This window comes from Bos grunniens, chromosome 16 (genome assembly GCF_055505025.1).
Source record: "Bos grunniens cultivar Pamir isolate PY7600 chromosome 16, Bosgru_T2T1.0, whole genome shotgun sequence".
NCBI lineage: Eukaryota > Metazoa > Chordata > Mammalia > Artiodactyla > Bovidae > Bos > Bos grunniens.
Genome location: NC_141180.1, coordinates 41,079,865 through 41,095,793, shown reverse-complemented (window position 1 = coordinate 41,095,793; position 15,929 = coordinate 41,079,865). Strand labels below are relative to the sequence as shown.

Sequence of the window (15,929 nt, the reverse complement as noted above, 5' to 3'; positions counted from 1 at the left end):
AGCACACTCTGTAAATATTCAGTGATTACCGTCTACCAGCCTGGTGTTCTGCTTGGCTCTGGGAGACCAAGGATGAATGAGATTCTTGTGCCTTCATGTTGAGGGGGGAGGCAGAAAAGTCAGCGAGCCACAGTGCAAAATTGAGCTAAGAACTGGAGCTGAGAAGGCACTGAGGGCGGGCACCTAGTCCAGCCTTGGTGAGGGACGAGGCTGGGACAGGGAGTCAAGGAACCGTCGAAGGGAGGTGACATCCCACCGGTTGAACAGGCATTTGCTGATCCAAAGACAGGGCCAGGTGTCAGGACAGAGAGGAGGTTCAATGGCCTGGGGAGCCAATGGGAGGTGAGAGAGAACTGGGTTAGAACCAAGTGATGAGTCTTTGTATCTCAGAATTTGTTGTTCAGTCTGTAAGTCGTGTCTGACTCTTCATGGCCCTCAGGACTACAGGATGCCAGGCTTCACTGTCGCTATCACTGTCCTTCACCATCTCCCGGAGTTTGCTCAAACTCATGACCACTGAGTTGGTGTTGCCATCCAACCATTTCATCATGTGTTGCCCCCTTCTCCTTCTGGCCTCAATCTTTCACAGCATCAGGCTCTTTTCCAGCAATTCAGCTCTTCTCATTAGCTTTTCATTTGGGTTAATGATGGTGATTGATACCAATTTATATTTATAGTCAGCCTAGGGTTAGCAAAAGCTCTCTGTCCTGATCTGTGAAAAGATGGCTTAAAATGTGTGAAGGTCAGGAAAAGCGAAGGTCCAGTTGCTATGCCCCCTCCTCCAGCTCTGGTAGAAAACAAAGGCCCACTAGCAAGTGTCTATCGTGCTGGAATGTGCTGGCGCAGCTCAGGGGCTTGGGGCGCTCTTTCTCCTCCCTCTTTCTCCTCCCTCTTTCTCTCCTCTTTTGGTCTGGTGAGCTTGCAAACAGTCTGTATTCTCAGAGCTTCCCTTGTCAGGTCTCATACAGGACTCCCTGCTTAACCAGGCATGCATACCACACAGCTTTCTGCAGACATCCTCCGGAGCCCCCACCACCACCCCAGGCCTGCCTCCACACCCCACGTGCCCTGGGCCCTCAGAACTATGACAGCTCTCTGGAGACAGCAGGTCTACAAGAGGGGAGTCACATATCTGTGGAAGGACAGAAGCCCAGGAGAAGATGTGGAATATGATTTGTCGATCTTTTCCTTAGAACCCAAAAGGGAGCAAGATGGTTCATCCTCTGAGGAAGAGCCTTAAAAATCTCAAGAGAAGGGAAAGGACCTTCAGATCTTTGTGTCCACAGTAAAAGAAGTTAATATTCTTAGATATTCAAATGCAACTTTAACATGGATTATCTTACTCAATCCAAATGATACTCTTACAAGGTGTTTGCTATTATCATCTCTCTCTGTGCCTTGCTGTCCTCTTTAGGGATATAACGGCACCCACCTCATAGTCTTCAAAGGATTTAACAGAGAAAATAATAAATACATTAGAACTGCACCTGGCATGTAGTAAGCTGTCAGAAAATGTGAGGACTGGGACTTCTTTGGTGATCCAGTGGCTAAGACTCCATGCTCCCAATGCAAGGGGTCCAGATTCAATCCCTGGTCAGAGAATTAGATCCCATATGCTGCAACTAAGGCTCGGTGCAGGCAAGTAAAATAAATAATAAAAAATATTAAATATGAAAAAAAGAAAACGTGAGTATTTATTATTGTGAGGAATCTATGGCACAGAGGCTAAGTAATTTGGCCACAGCTGATTAAATGAGGCCAAGATTCAAACCCAGGCTGTCTGACCCCTGAGCCGACCTCCTAAGGGCAGCACTATGCACCCAGTGGCTCAGCTCCAAAGAAGAATGAAGGATGACAAGGGACTGGTGACTTTGGGTTGCTAGAGAGAAGCTGGAAGACCCCTTTGGTTGCGTGAATCAGTGGCTCTCAGACTGCTCCCCAAGCAGCATCCTCAGAATTTCCTAGGGGCTTGTTGGAGATGCGTGTTTCCAGGCCCCATCCCAGCTACTAAATCTGAAGCTCTGGGGGGAGCCCAGCGTGCTCTGCTTTCAGGAGCCCTCCCGGTGGGGACTCCAACTCTTCGTTATCTCATACCTCCCATGTACCCAGGCTCCTCGGATAGACTCGGCTCTCAACCACACTGTGATGAGCCATCATTTTCCAGGAGGAGGTCTAGAAAAGGCTCAGCTGCGGGCTGGCCACCCAGGGCTCATGGAAGCCTCCACCACCCTCGGCATTTTGTAGGAGAGCAAATGGCAGTGGCACTTTCCCACCTCCTCTGGTATTCCCTCCAGTAGTTAAACAATCCTCCGAAGAAACAGGCCTCTAAAACATGCATTAAATTGGCTTCATGGTCACAACACACAGAGACTTCAGTTTTCAGGAACACTAGGTCACACTGGAGAAAACAGACTTGATCCCCAGCTTTTGGTGGTGGTTATTGATTTTCCCCCCAAAATTGACTGAAAGAGTTTAAGGGCCAGAAAAGCTAAAAAGTGACCAAATGAATTCTTCCCCTTGGGGAGTATATCTATCAGGTGTGGAGGTGGTCAGAGGTATAACCAAGGCTACTGTAGCTTTGAAATTTGGGTAGGATTTCATATAGGTGGTTACAGAAGTAGCACAATTTCCCCCAAGGATCAGGGCAGGAGAAGGGCTGGCCCATGGGGGTGGGCACAGGGAATGGGCTAAATCACGTTCTTTAACAACTTACTATTCTTGAGTGCCTTCAACCTGGCTCAGTTTGTCGCAGCAACTTTGAGAAGATTATAATGAGCATTATTGTAGTGACTTTATACTGTCCTTTTTGAGCACATACCCTATGGCAGGCAATATTCATTTTGCATCTGTTAAGTCTTTTAATTCTCATAAGTGTGGAAGTAGAGATCATTTCTTCATCCTCTTCTTATAGATGGATTTAAAATAGTGAAGCACAGAGAAATTAAGCAATTTACCTAGGGACAAACAACTACTCAATGGTGGAGCTCGGCTTAGAACCCAGGTATTATAGCAGGAATGTAGCAGGTCCCATGGTGTGATTGCTCCTCTCCAGACAAGTTAGTGCCCACACCAGGGAAGGGTGGGGAGGAGAACAGAACAGAAACACAAGGCTCCCAGCTGATTCTGGAGCTAGATTCCCTCCACAGTGGTGCCTCAGCCAAACTCTGCCACATCAGTCCTCTGGCCTGGAGTTTGACACCCACTGCCATTCATTAGAGTCAGGTGATAATGACACATGCGGGCCTTGGCCAGCAAGCATCCTGAGATAGATAACAAAGTCCAGCCGCCAGCGCTGTGCTGCACCTCCCCAGAATGAGATCAGAGCTCAGGAGGGCACGTGGCAGAGCTGCCTGGCCTCAGGGAGTTGTGCCCAGGCCCTGCCTGCCTCTCTGCCCGGTAGGAGGGGCTGGGGCTCCATGTGGGACGTCCTGGTCTGAGGTGGGGCGCCTTCACTCCAGGGCAGCTATGTCAGGTGAGGAGGCCAGGCTGACGGGTGTGACCATGTGTGCTACCACCTGCCCACCCTTCCTAGCAGACAACTGGAGGTTTCTCACTGTGAGTCTTCCTTCCCGGGCAGACTGGGACGGAGGACTGCCTTCGGGTTTTCTCCCGCAGACGGAAATTCAAAGCCAACAGGCCTCTCCCCGAGAGACTGCAGACCCAGGCCAAGGTTCCCAGGAAATGGCCAGCTCACCCTGTCTGACAAGTGACCTCTCCTGACAAGTGGCCAGTTGAGTTTCAAAACAACAGTGCCACTGACTAAAAGAAAATTGCCTCTTTAAAAAAAAATTGTATTTATTTATTTTTGGCTGTGCTGGGTCTTCGTTGCTGTGCGGGCTTTTCTCTAGTTGTTACAAGTGAGGGCTACTCTTTAACTGTCATATGCAGGCTTCTCATGGCAGCGGCTTCTCTTGGGTGGAGCATGTGCTCTGGGCATGGGGGCTTCAGTAGTTGTGGCCTGGGGCTCAGTAGTTGCCGTTCCCGGGCTTTAGAGCCCAGACTTAATAGTTGTGGTACATGGGCTTGTGGAGTTAGTTGTTCTGGGGCATGTGGAGTCTTCAGTGTCAGAGGTCAAACCCAAGTCTCCTGCATTGGTAGGCAGACTTACACTGAGCCACCAGGGAAGGCCAAAATTGCCTCTTCTTAAAGAACGCAAGGTGGTTCATAGGTGGATCAGAGTTCCACTCTTCAGATGCAGGAATATGGGGGACACTCATACTCATTCCACAGAGCAGGATATCTGGGTCACCCCTTCCCAGAGGGGCTGACGCATGTGTATGCTCTGCTTACGCTCGAGGGAACTGGTAGCTGGAGGTAGTGCAGGACCCGCCGTACTGGGCATGCTTTCTGAACACAGGAGCGCCTGCCATGGATCTGCTCCAACGCTCGGTAATGAGGGCTCAGACTGGTGACTCCTGGCCTCTGCACAGTGTGTGTTTTGTTTCCTTGTTTGAAGGCAATTTTAAGCTTAAATGTATATGGGTGGGAGGGGAACATGTTTTTCTATTAGACAGTCTAAAACAACTGGCAAAGGTACAAGGAGCCCTTGTTACCTGGACCAGGATCTGAGGAAATGCTCCTTACCCAGAAGAGGACTCTGGAATAAACTGTTCCTTTCACCAGGCTGGCTCAGGCCCCAGTGATTGCTGAGGGAACAGATGAATAAAGCCTGAGGGGCTGGGAGAGCCACTGGGGCCTCCCAAAGTCTACAAGTCTCAACAAGGCCCCATCCTCCTCCCTAAACCACTCTGGATCACTTAGCTTAAAACCCATCAGTCCTTAAACACCTTCTCCCACCTGCTCAGGGAAGATGTCATCCCTGGTGCCCAGTTTCTGGAAGTTTCTGCCTTTCATTTTTAAGAGTTTGCTTTTTGCCCGGGGTTAAAGATCTTCCATTCGAGAAGCAGGCTGGGCAGGCTTTCCTCCACAGTCCAGCTGTGAGCCCAGGGATTCCTGAGCCTCCATGGGAAGCATCCCAGGTTAGCCCTGGAACTGCTGGTGGACTCATTCATTGAGCAAGTTTTTAGGGGGCACCTTCTACATGCTAGGCTTGATCAAAGCCCTGGAGACAGACACATGAACCAGATCTGCTCTCACAGAGCCTGTGCTGTGCTGTGCTTAGTCACTCAGTCGTGTCCGACTCTTTGCGACCCTGTGGACTGTAGCCCGCCAGGCTCCTCTGTCCATGGAATTCTCTAGGCAAGAATACTGGAGTGGGTTGCCATGCCCTCCTCCAGGGGATCTTCCCAACTCAGGAATCGAACCCAGGTCTCCTGCATTGCAGGAGAATTCTTTACTGTCTGAGCCAGCAGGGAAGTCCAAGAATACTGGCGTGGGTAACCTATCCCTTTGCCAGGGGATCTTCCTGATCCAGGAATCAAACCAGGGTCTCCTGCATTGCTGGTGGATTCTTTACCAGCTGAGCCACCAGAAAAGCCTCCTCACAGAGCCTACATTCTAGTAAATATTTGTTGTTTTGGTCACTAATTCATGTTCAACTCTTTGTGACCCCAGGGACTGCAGCATGCCAGGCTTCTCTGTCCATCACTATCTCCCTGAGTTTGCTCAAACTCTTGTGCATTGAGTCAGTGATGCCATCCAACCATCCCATCCTCTGTCGCCCCCTTCTCCTCCTGCCCTCAATGTTTCTCAGCATCAGGGTCTTTTCCAATGAGTTAGCTCTTCGCATCCGGTGGCCAAAGTATTGGAGCTTCAGGTTCAGCATCAGTCCCTCCAATGAATATTCAGGGTTGATTTCCTTTAGGATTGACTGGTTTGATCTCCTTGCTGTCCAAGGGACTCTCAATAATATTACTCTCTTAATATGGTATATTAGGAGGTGATGATTGCTATGGGAAAAAAAGCGTAACAGGAGTTGGGGACGATAGAAACCTGAGGACCCAAGTGAACCCAAATCAGGAGTAAGTCATTGGATGGGGATGTCTTTTGGCCTGAATGTCACTGCTCCCCTCACCCCAGGACCTTCACTTTTACCAAGAGCTCCTTCTAATGCCCGCCTCTCTTCTTTTGAGTTTTTTGTTCCTATCCCTTCCTCCACCACCAAATACTGGGCCTCTTCCTCTCTGTTACTAATCCTCCTTATTTCCAATGTCCAACCCAAGCCCAGCCTTAATGCAGCTCCTCAGAAGTGTACAGATGTGTCCTCTCTCTGAGCCCTGTAAAAGCATGAAGCCAAGCAAGCGCTCCTGAATCTTATCTTGTCTCCTGTGTCCTGTCAGTGTCTTGTTGGTAGCATTCTCAACTCGTGCTAAGCTGTTAAAGAGGACTGCTGAGCTCTCAGCACACGGCCTTGAATAGAAGATGCCTTTAGTCAGCATACTAAGTGGCTCCAGTGCGCTTTGCTTGGAGAGGACTCCTCATTCCCAGGAAGCTGCAGCTTTTTCTACTCAATCCCTAACCGCTCCCTCAAGCTCTCTCAGTTGAATCTCCATTTGATGAGAATTTGCTCAGTTTTCCCTCTCCTCAAAGTGAAAGTGTTAGTTCCTCAGTCATGTCCACCTCTTTGCAGTCTCATGAACTGTAGCCCACCAGGCTCTTCTATCCATGCAATTCTCCAGGCAAGAATACTGGAATGGGTAGCCATTCCCTTCTCCAGAGGATCTTCCTGACCCAGGGGTTGAACACAGGTCTCCCACATTGCAAGCAGATTCTTTACCATCTGAGCCACCAGGGAAGCCCAAAGCACACATCGGGCAAAGGTAGGATTTGAACTATGCATTCAGAGAACAACGGATTAGCAGTCCATTGCCTTAACCACTCAGCCACTTCATCCTCATCTCTCTTCAAAACATAATCTGTATCTTTATCATCTCCTTCTTATCTAAGGAGAATTAGTACTGACTGCGGCCAAGACTAACTGCTTCATCTACACTTTCCCACCATGACTGCTCATGACTCTGGCAATCTTGTTCTGTTCATTATCCAAAAATTCTTGTTCATTCTATTAAAGTACTGACTCCTTCTTCTAAGCATCCCAGCAAGTTGAAGTCTTCCCAATTAAAAATAAGAAAAATCCCCGTACTTCTTCCTCAAATTACTACCAAATCATTTCAGAAGGAAAAGTGAGTTAGAAAATGGACTCTTGAATGAAATTTCCCATAGTTTAACTACCACTTCTACTGTTGATAACTGTGGGTTTGGGTAATTTACTTAACCACTTGATTCCTCAGTCTCTTCATCTGTAAGAATGGGGATAATCATAATAACAACTATCTCATCATGTGAAGGTGAGAATGAAGCAAATTAATTGTTTGTAAACCACTTAGAAACAATGTCTGACACCTTATAAATGCCATGTAAGTGTTTGTTAATTAAAATAAATAATGGCTAAACATTAGCTATTATTGCTTCTTTCATTTTTTTGGTATTATTTCTTCTTAAAGCTACCATCCAATCCCTCTATTGCCTTTCATCACTAAATTTCTCAAAAGGATGGCTTACACTGCAGATTCTCCACTAATTGCCTCCAGTTCCTCAAGCCACTATAAGACTGAAACCACCGTCTTCCAAGATGCTAATGGCGTTCTTGACCTATGACTCCACAAAGTCTCTTTTCCTTTCATTTGCCTTCTAGTATCTGACTTAGAACCTCTTCCTCCCATTGGAGAATCAAATCCAGCGCCTTGTCAGCCATCATTGCTCCACGTACTCCATCCCTTGACACAGCCTTCCCAAAGGTTCTCCTTGCCTTCTTATGCTCCTCCCTCTCCCTGGTGATGCCATCCTTACTCCTGTCTTCAGTTATTGCCCTCATGCCATTGACTCTCACACCTACGAGGCCTGACGTTTTCCCCCTGAGCACTAGCCCAAAAGCCTGACTGTCCAGACAGAGAAGATATCCTATCAAATATTCAATTACAACATGTGAATCTGCTCCCTCTCATGTGTTGCCACAAGTCTCTGTTTCTGGCATTTAGCCTCCAAAGTTTGAAATCTTAGTCTTTGTTGTTCTGTACCCGTACGTGCCTTTGCATTTCACAAGTAAGTTTCACCTCCCTTAGTGCAGTTGTTCCCTATGACGACCTTAAGAACATTATTTGGTGAGTGATTTAGTAAGTCTCAATTTAGATGCGTCGTCTTTCCTCAGACCGACAAAACGAGTATATTTGCCAATTCTTTTAAGAAAGGCTGGTACAACTGCTTACAAAGGAAGAAAACAAGGTTCATGAAAGTTAGGTAGCTTGTCAAGGTGTTGGAAGGGTCAAATACAATAGTAAGTGCAATGGAAGCTTCATGAACCATAAAACATGATGAAAATACCAGGTTTTAATAATTACTAATAAAATATTAAATTATTGTTGAAACAACACATTTGGTAAATGTCAAAGGAGAAGTACTGCATGCTCATTCAGTCATATCTGATTCTTTGCAACCCCATGGACTGTAGTCTACGAGGCTCCTCTGTTATGGGATTTCCCAGGCAAAAATACTGTTGAGAATTACTCGGTGCATAAAACACAGAGGGGAGAGAAAGATTTCAGTTTGTTGACCTTCTAAATGACCAGAGGCAAAGTCTAGCAGTTGCCAACCTGGCTGGGCCTGGATGATGCATTCGGAGACTTTATCTTCACCTCCCCATATTCTGGGTGCCACACAGTCACTAAGGATGTCCCAGCATTATTTGACTAAGTGCCTGAGACACAGGCCTCTAGAATGTACCAGAGGAAGCCACCAAAAGCTGTGTCTCATTACTTCTTGTGTTTTTAAGTTATTTAAGAAAAATAAATCTTGTTTATTTTTATTGTAATAGGTTGACTTACAAAATTGTGTTTGTTGGTGGTGTAAAGACTCTTGTCCACTTATACTCATATTATAGCTATTCAGCTGTGCTTTTTTTTTTCACATGTAAGTTATTACGGAGTGTTTAGTACACCACTCTTGCTAAAGTAGGTCCATGTTGATTATATATTTGCAATGCTCCTTTCCCCAGACTGGAAAAATGGACATATTGCCAATGCTGTTAAAGGACTGTAGAATCCCAGGGACGGGGGAGCCTTGTGGGCTGCCGTCTATGGGGTCGCACAGAGTTGGACACAACTGAAGTGACTTAGCAGCTGTGAGGATTACTGAGATTATGCTTGTACAGGGCTTGAATTACTGCTAAGAAGAATGCTGAACAAATACTGAGCGTGTGTGCATATATACTGTTGCTTTAGTCGTGTCCAACTCTGTGCAACCCCATGGACTGTAGCCCACCAGGCTCCTCTGTCCATGAGATTCTCCAGGCAAGAATACTGGAGTGGGTTGCCATGCTCTCCTCCAGGGGAAGAGCATAGTCATTATTTAATCCAATTGCCATTTATTTTAATAATTACTCATGAATAGTGATATCTTGAGAACTAGGCCTAAAACTGGAACAACTATAAGCTGTCCAGTCACAAAAGTCAGTGGGTACACTTTTACCTAGAAATGGAGTCACAGAATGAAATGTAGTCAGTTCGCTCTGAAAGCTGAAAATAAGTTATGTCACATTTATGTTCAGATCTCTAAGAGCTCCTGTTGCTGGTGGTCTGGGGAGATGCCACCTCTCTGCCTGCGTGGTCATCAGATGATGTCCAGAGAGTGCCCCAGCCTGGGCCACTTTGTCCTGAAAAAGGGGACAAAACACTAGAAAGAATAGAGCTGATCTCAGCTTCCCAACAAATTCACGATCTGTTGATGATGTAAGAAATCTTCATTTCACAAATTGCTGTATCTGAATTTAAAAGTGAGGAGAAACCTCTCCTCGGTCCCCAAAATCTGCCCTGTGGGTTGCAGTGGATGTAAAGGACAGAGAGGTGGAGGAATAGAACTGAGTCATTAACCAGGGAGGAATTCAGTTAAGTCTCTGGGTTTGGGAATCCAGCCTCTTTGTGTAGGACTCACTGGGGCCAGCAGCTTTTCTCAAGTGTCTTCTGTTACCTGTTTCCTTGAGCACCCCACCCCTAAGGAACACTAACCTGGAACAACAGGATCAAGAGGAATTCCTAAAGTTTAGTCCAGAGCAGTACAGCTAGATGGTGGGAAGGCCAGCTGGAGCGAGGGTCTCCTCTCTAACATCAAAGGGGCTGTGGGGAAAGAACCTACAATAAGGTGCAGCTGAAAAGTGACATGCTTCCCTGGAATTCTTTACTACTTGCTTCCAGTTGGAAAGGAAAACCTAGCTTATGATACCAAAACCAGTGTTACTGACAAACCCAGGTGCTCCTGTGGATCCTCCGCCATGGTCCTGCTGAGGCCACGCTGCCTACAAGCTGCTCCCAGCCACTGGCAGATCACACAGGACACCGTGAGGCAGACCTGTTCCTCTAAGACTTGGGACTCTTCCAATACGTGACTTTGGCTCAAGGACATCCTGTCAGCTTGGCCAAGCCTTTCTCAGAACTAGGCTGCAGTCCATGACTCTTCCTACCCATTTCTCCTTCCGTCTTCCTTCCCTTCACTGTTGTCAGACCTGCATTATGGTCTGAAAGCTCTCCCCAGCGTCTGTTCCTTCCCCGTTTATCCTTCACAGGCACCAACCCTGTGCATCTCTATTGTGTCCAATCCTCTCTTGGGTCTGATAAGGACCTGAACTCACACATCATTAACACTAATATATCTATTGCATTCTCTGGGGAAGGTGCTATACTAAGATTGAGGGATGGTGGGACCATACAGAGATACAGGCCACAGTCCCTTGCTCTTTGAAAGCCTTTCACTGAATAGCTAAAATGATTCCCACAGATACAATCAGTTCAGTTCAGTTCAGTTCAGTCACTCAGTCATGTCCAACTCTGCGACCCAATGGATGGCAGCCTGCCAGGCTTCCCTGTCCATCACCAACTCCTGGAGCCTACTCAAACTCATTTCCATCACATCAGTGATGCCATCCAACCGTCTCATCCTCTGTCATCCCCTTCTCCTCCAACCTTCAATCTTTCACAGCATCAGGATCTTTTCCAATGACTCAGTTCTTTGCATCAGATGGCCAAAGTATTAGAATTTCAGCTTCAGCATCAGTCCTTCCAATGAATATTCAGGACTGATTTCCTTTAGGATTAACTGGTTGGATCTCCGTGCAGTCCAAGGGACTTTCAAGAGTCTTTTCCAACACCACAGTTCAAAATATCAATTCTTTGGTGCTCAGCTTTCTTTATAGTCCAACTCTCACATCCATATATCACTACTGGAAAATCCATAGCTTTGACTAGACAGACCTTTGTTGGTAAAGTAATGTCTCTGCTTTTTAATATGCTATCTAGGTTTGTTATAACTTTTCTTCCAAGGAGCAAGCATCTTTTAATTTCACAGCCACAGTCACCATCTGCAGTGATTTTGGAGCCCAGAAAATAAAGTCTGTCACTGTTTCCATTGTTACCCCATCTATTTGCCATGAGGTGATGGGACCAGATGCTATGATCTTAATTTTCTGAATGTTGAGTTTTAAGCCAACTTTTTCACTCTCCTCTTTCACTTTCATCAAGAGGCTCTTTAGTTCTTCTTCGCTTTCTGCCATATATGAGGTTATTGATATTTCTCCTGGCAATCTTGATTCCAACTTGTGCTTCATCCAGCCTGGCATTTCACATGATGTACTCTGCATATAAGTTAAATAAACAGAGTGACAGTATACAGCCTTGATGTACTCCTTTCCCAATTTGGAACGAGTCCATTGGTCCACACCCAGTTCTACCTGTTGCTTCTTGACCGGCATACAGATTTCTCAGGAGGTAGGTCAGGTGTCTGGCATTCCTATCTTTTTCAGAATTTTCCAGTTTGTTGTGATCCAACAGTTAAAGGCTTTACTGTAGTCAATAAAACAGAATAGATGTTTTTCTGGAACTCTCTTGCTTTTTCTATGATCCAGTGGTTGCTGGCAATTTGATCTCTGGTTCCTCTGCCTTTTTAATACCAGCTTGAACATCTGGAAGTTCACAGTTCACGTACTGTTGAAGCCTTGCTTAGAGAATTTTGACCATTACTTTGCTAGCGTGTGAGATGAGGGTAGTTGTACGGTAGTTTGAGCATTCTTTGGCATTGCCTTTCTTTGGGATTGGAATGAAAACTGACATTTTCCAGTTCTGTGGCCACTGCTGAGTTTTCCAAATTTGCTGGCCTATTGAGTGCAGCACTTTCACAGAATCATGTTTTCTGTTCATTTCAGTTCAGTAGCTCAGTCGTGTCCGACTCTTTGCGACCCCATGAATCGCAGCACGCCAGGCCTCCCTGTCCATCACCAACTCCTGGAGTTCACCCAAACCCATGTCCATCAAGTCGGTGATGCCATCCAACCATCTCATCCTCTGTTGTCCCCTTCTCCTCCTGCCCTCAATCTTTCCCAGCATCAGGGTCTTTCCAAATGAGTCAGCCCTTCGCATCAGGTGGCCAAAGTATTGGAGTTTCAGCTTCAACATCAGTCCTTCCAATGAACACCCAGGACCAATGTTCTCCTTTAGGATGGACTGGTTGGATCTCCCTGCAGTCCAAGGGACTCTCAAGAGTCTTCTCCAGCACCACAGTTCAAAAGCATCAATTCTTCGGTGCTCAGCTTTCTTCACAATCCAACTCTCACATCTATACATGACCACTGGAAAAATCATAGCCTTGACTAGATGGACCTTTGTTGGCAAAGTAATGTCTCTGCTTTTGAATATGCTATCTAGGTTGGTCATAACTTTTCTTCCAAGGAGTAAGCGTCTTTTAATTTCGTGGCTGCAATCACCGTCTGCAATGATATTGGAGCCCAGAAAAATAAAGTCTGACATTGTTTCCACTGTTTCCCCATCTATTTCCCATGAAGGATTGGGACCAGATGCCATGATCTTAATTTTCTGAATGTTGAGCTTTAAGCCAACTTTTTCACTCTCCACTTTCACTTTCATCAAGAGGCTTTTTAGTTCCTCTTCACTTTCTGCCATAAGGGTGGTGTCATCTGCATATCTGAGGTGATTGATATTTCTCCCGGCAATCTTGATTCCAGCTTGTGCTTCTTCCAGCCCAGCGTTTCTCATGATGTACTCTGCATATAAGTTAAATAAGCAGGGTGACAATATACAGCCTTGACGTACTCCTTTACCTATTTGGAACCAGTCTGTTGTTTCATGTCCAGTTCTAACTGTTGCTTCCTGACCTGCATACAGGTTTCTCAAGAGGCAGGTCAGATGGTCTGGTATTCCCATCTCTTTCAAAATTTTCCACAGTTTATTGTGATCCACAGAATCAAAGGCTTTGGCATAGTCAATAAAGCAGAAATAGATGTTTTTCTGGAACTCTCTTGCTTTTTCGATGATCCAGCAGATGTTGGCAATTTGATCTCTGGTTCCTCTGCCTTTTCTAAAACCAGCTTGAACATCTGGAAGTTCACGGTTCACGTATTGCTGAAGCCTGGCTTGGAGAATTTTGAGCATTACTTTACTAGCATGTGAGATGAGTGCAATTGTGAGGTAGTTTGAGCATTCTTTGGCATTGCCTTTCTTTGGGATCGGAATGAAAACTGACCTTTTGCAGTCCTGTGGCCACTGCTGGGTTTTCCAAATTTGCTGGCATATTGAGTGCAGCACTTTCACAGCATCATCTTTCAGGATTTGAAATAGCTCCACTGGAATTCCATCACCTCCACTAGCTTTGTTCGTAGTGATGCTTCCTAAGGCCCACTTGACTTCACATTCCAGGAGTCTGGCTCTAGGTGAGCCATCATGATTATCTGGGTCGTGAAGATCTTTTTTGTACAGTTCTTCTGTGTATTCTTGCCACCTCTTCTTAATGTCTTCTGCTTCTGTTACCTCCATATGTTTTCTGTCCTTTATTGAGCCCATCTTTGCATGAAATGTTCCCTTGGTATCTCTAATTATCTTGAAGAGAGCTCTAGTCTTTCCCAGTCTATTGTTTTCCTCTATTTCTTTGCATTGATCGCTGAAGAAGGCTTTCTTATCTCTCCTTGCTATTCTTTGGAATTCTGCATTCAAATGGGTATATCTTTCCTTTTCTCCTTTGTTTTCGCATCCCTTCTTTTCACAGCTATTTGTAAGGCCTCCTCAGAGAGCCATTTTGCTTTTTTGCATTTCTTTTTCTTGGGGATGGTCTTGATTCCTGTCTCCTGTACAATCTCACAAACCTCCATCCATAGTTCATCAGGCACTCTGTCTATCAAATTTAGTCCCTTGAATCTATTTCTCACTTCCACTGTATAATCATAAGGGATTTGATTTACAGGTACAATGGTGAACAATAAAAAGAAGTATATGCTTTTGATACAATATTCTTGTCATCTGTTTATACAACTGTTTCCCTTTCTCTATCTCAATGGAACCAGTTTTTTTTTTAAACTGTAAATCAAGACTCATTAGGGAGCTGTAAAATCCTAACAGTGGGTCACAACCAGCATCACTTGAAACAAAATAGAGGAAAGCAGAAGGTAGCATACATAATAAATATTATATGTGAAACTCTTGCATCTATATATTATGTGCACATACAAATATTTGTGTATAATGGACTTTAAAGTAAAATAAAATATAATATTCCTTACTGAAACACCATTAAGAAATTCTGAAAGTGAGAAAACTCAACCATAAACTTCCTGAGGACAAGAACAGTGTCCTTATTCGGGGCTATAGTCCCAGGATCTAAAGCAGTGTCTAATTCCATGGAGGCATGCTGTAAATATTTGTTGACTATGTGTGCTTTTGATGGCTAACTTTAGAAAGCCATTTGACCGGGCTTAGTGATGCCCAGATAGTTAGAAAAACATTGTCTCTCTGGATGGGTCTGTGAGGGTGTTTCTGAAAGAGATTAGCATTTGACTTGGTAAGGGTGAGTAAAGGAGATCACATCCTCACAAATGCAAGTGGGCATCATCCCATTCTTTGAGGGTTTGAATAGAACAAAAAGGTAGAGAAAGGGTGAATTTGATTTCTCCTTGAGTGAGGATATCCATTTTCTCCTCCCTTCAGACTTCAGTACTGCTGGTTAATGGGCCTTTGGACTTGGAATTACACCACTAGCTCCCCCCGTTCACAGGCCTTTGGCTGTGACTCCACTACTGGCTTTTCTGAGCCTCCAACTGGTAGACGATAGATTATGGGACTTCTCAGCATCTATAATCACATGGGTCAGTCACGTGTACTAAGTCTCTTTTAAATTATCTGTATATCTCCAATTGGTTCTATTGTCTGAAGAAGCCTGCCTAATATGGTAGTGAATAAGGAAAAAAGAGTCAGTTTACAGAAGAGAGAAAACCTTAGAACTTGAAAAAAAGGACTGGATTTAGAAAAATGGAGAGGAAAAGGACAAAGATTCAGGGAGCGTGATCTGAGGTGGGAAGTGAAGGCTAAGATGCTCCTGATATATTAGGGAGATTGAGTAGACCAGTTTTTTGGTTTAATGACTATCAGTGTGGAAAAAGAGTAGAGAGGAAGAAGATGTTGGCCAGATATTTATGTCAAAATGGCCAAGACAGTTCTCCCAGCATGTGCTTTTGCAATGATAAGGTGATAAGGTAATAATGATAATGGCAAAATCATACCCAGAACTCACACGAGGCATTTTTCAGAGGTGTCTGAGCACATTACCATGCTGCATGATTCATCCTCTTGAGGATTCTGTGAGACAGGTTCGGGGAAGTTTTCAATTATCTCTATTATTCAGGGAGGGAAACCTGAATAGAAGTAGTGAGAATGTCTTAATTCCACATCCCTACTGTGAGCTGTCTGGAGTTCTTTGTCTCTCCATTTCAGCTACCTCTTCCAAAGCCAGTCTTTGTTGTTAAGCTGTGTCCCAGATCCCTTGTAGATGTAGAACCCTTTTAAGTCTATAGATGTGTATCTAGTTCAGGCAACTAACTAGATTTAAAGCCTTGGGAAGGAAGAAGGGCTACATCTTCTCTTTTAATGATATACAGATATTTCTCATTGACACCTAAAATGAAATCTGTGTGTCTAAAAGAAGAC

At 45.1% G+C, this 15,929-nt stretch overlaps 1 protein-coding gene across 4 annotated transcripts in view; it reads left to right on the top strand.

Annotated features, from left to right (window-relative positions):
- C16H1orf105 (chromosome 16 C1orf105 homolog) overlaps positions 1-15,929 on the top strand; it is an 82,196-nt gene that overhangs the window by 43,628 nt on the left and 22,639 nt on the right. The gene's annotated exons all lie outside the window — the stretch shown is intronic.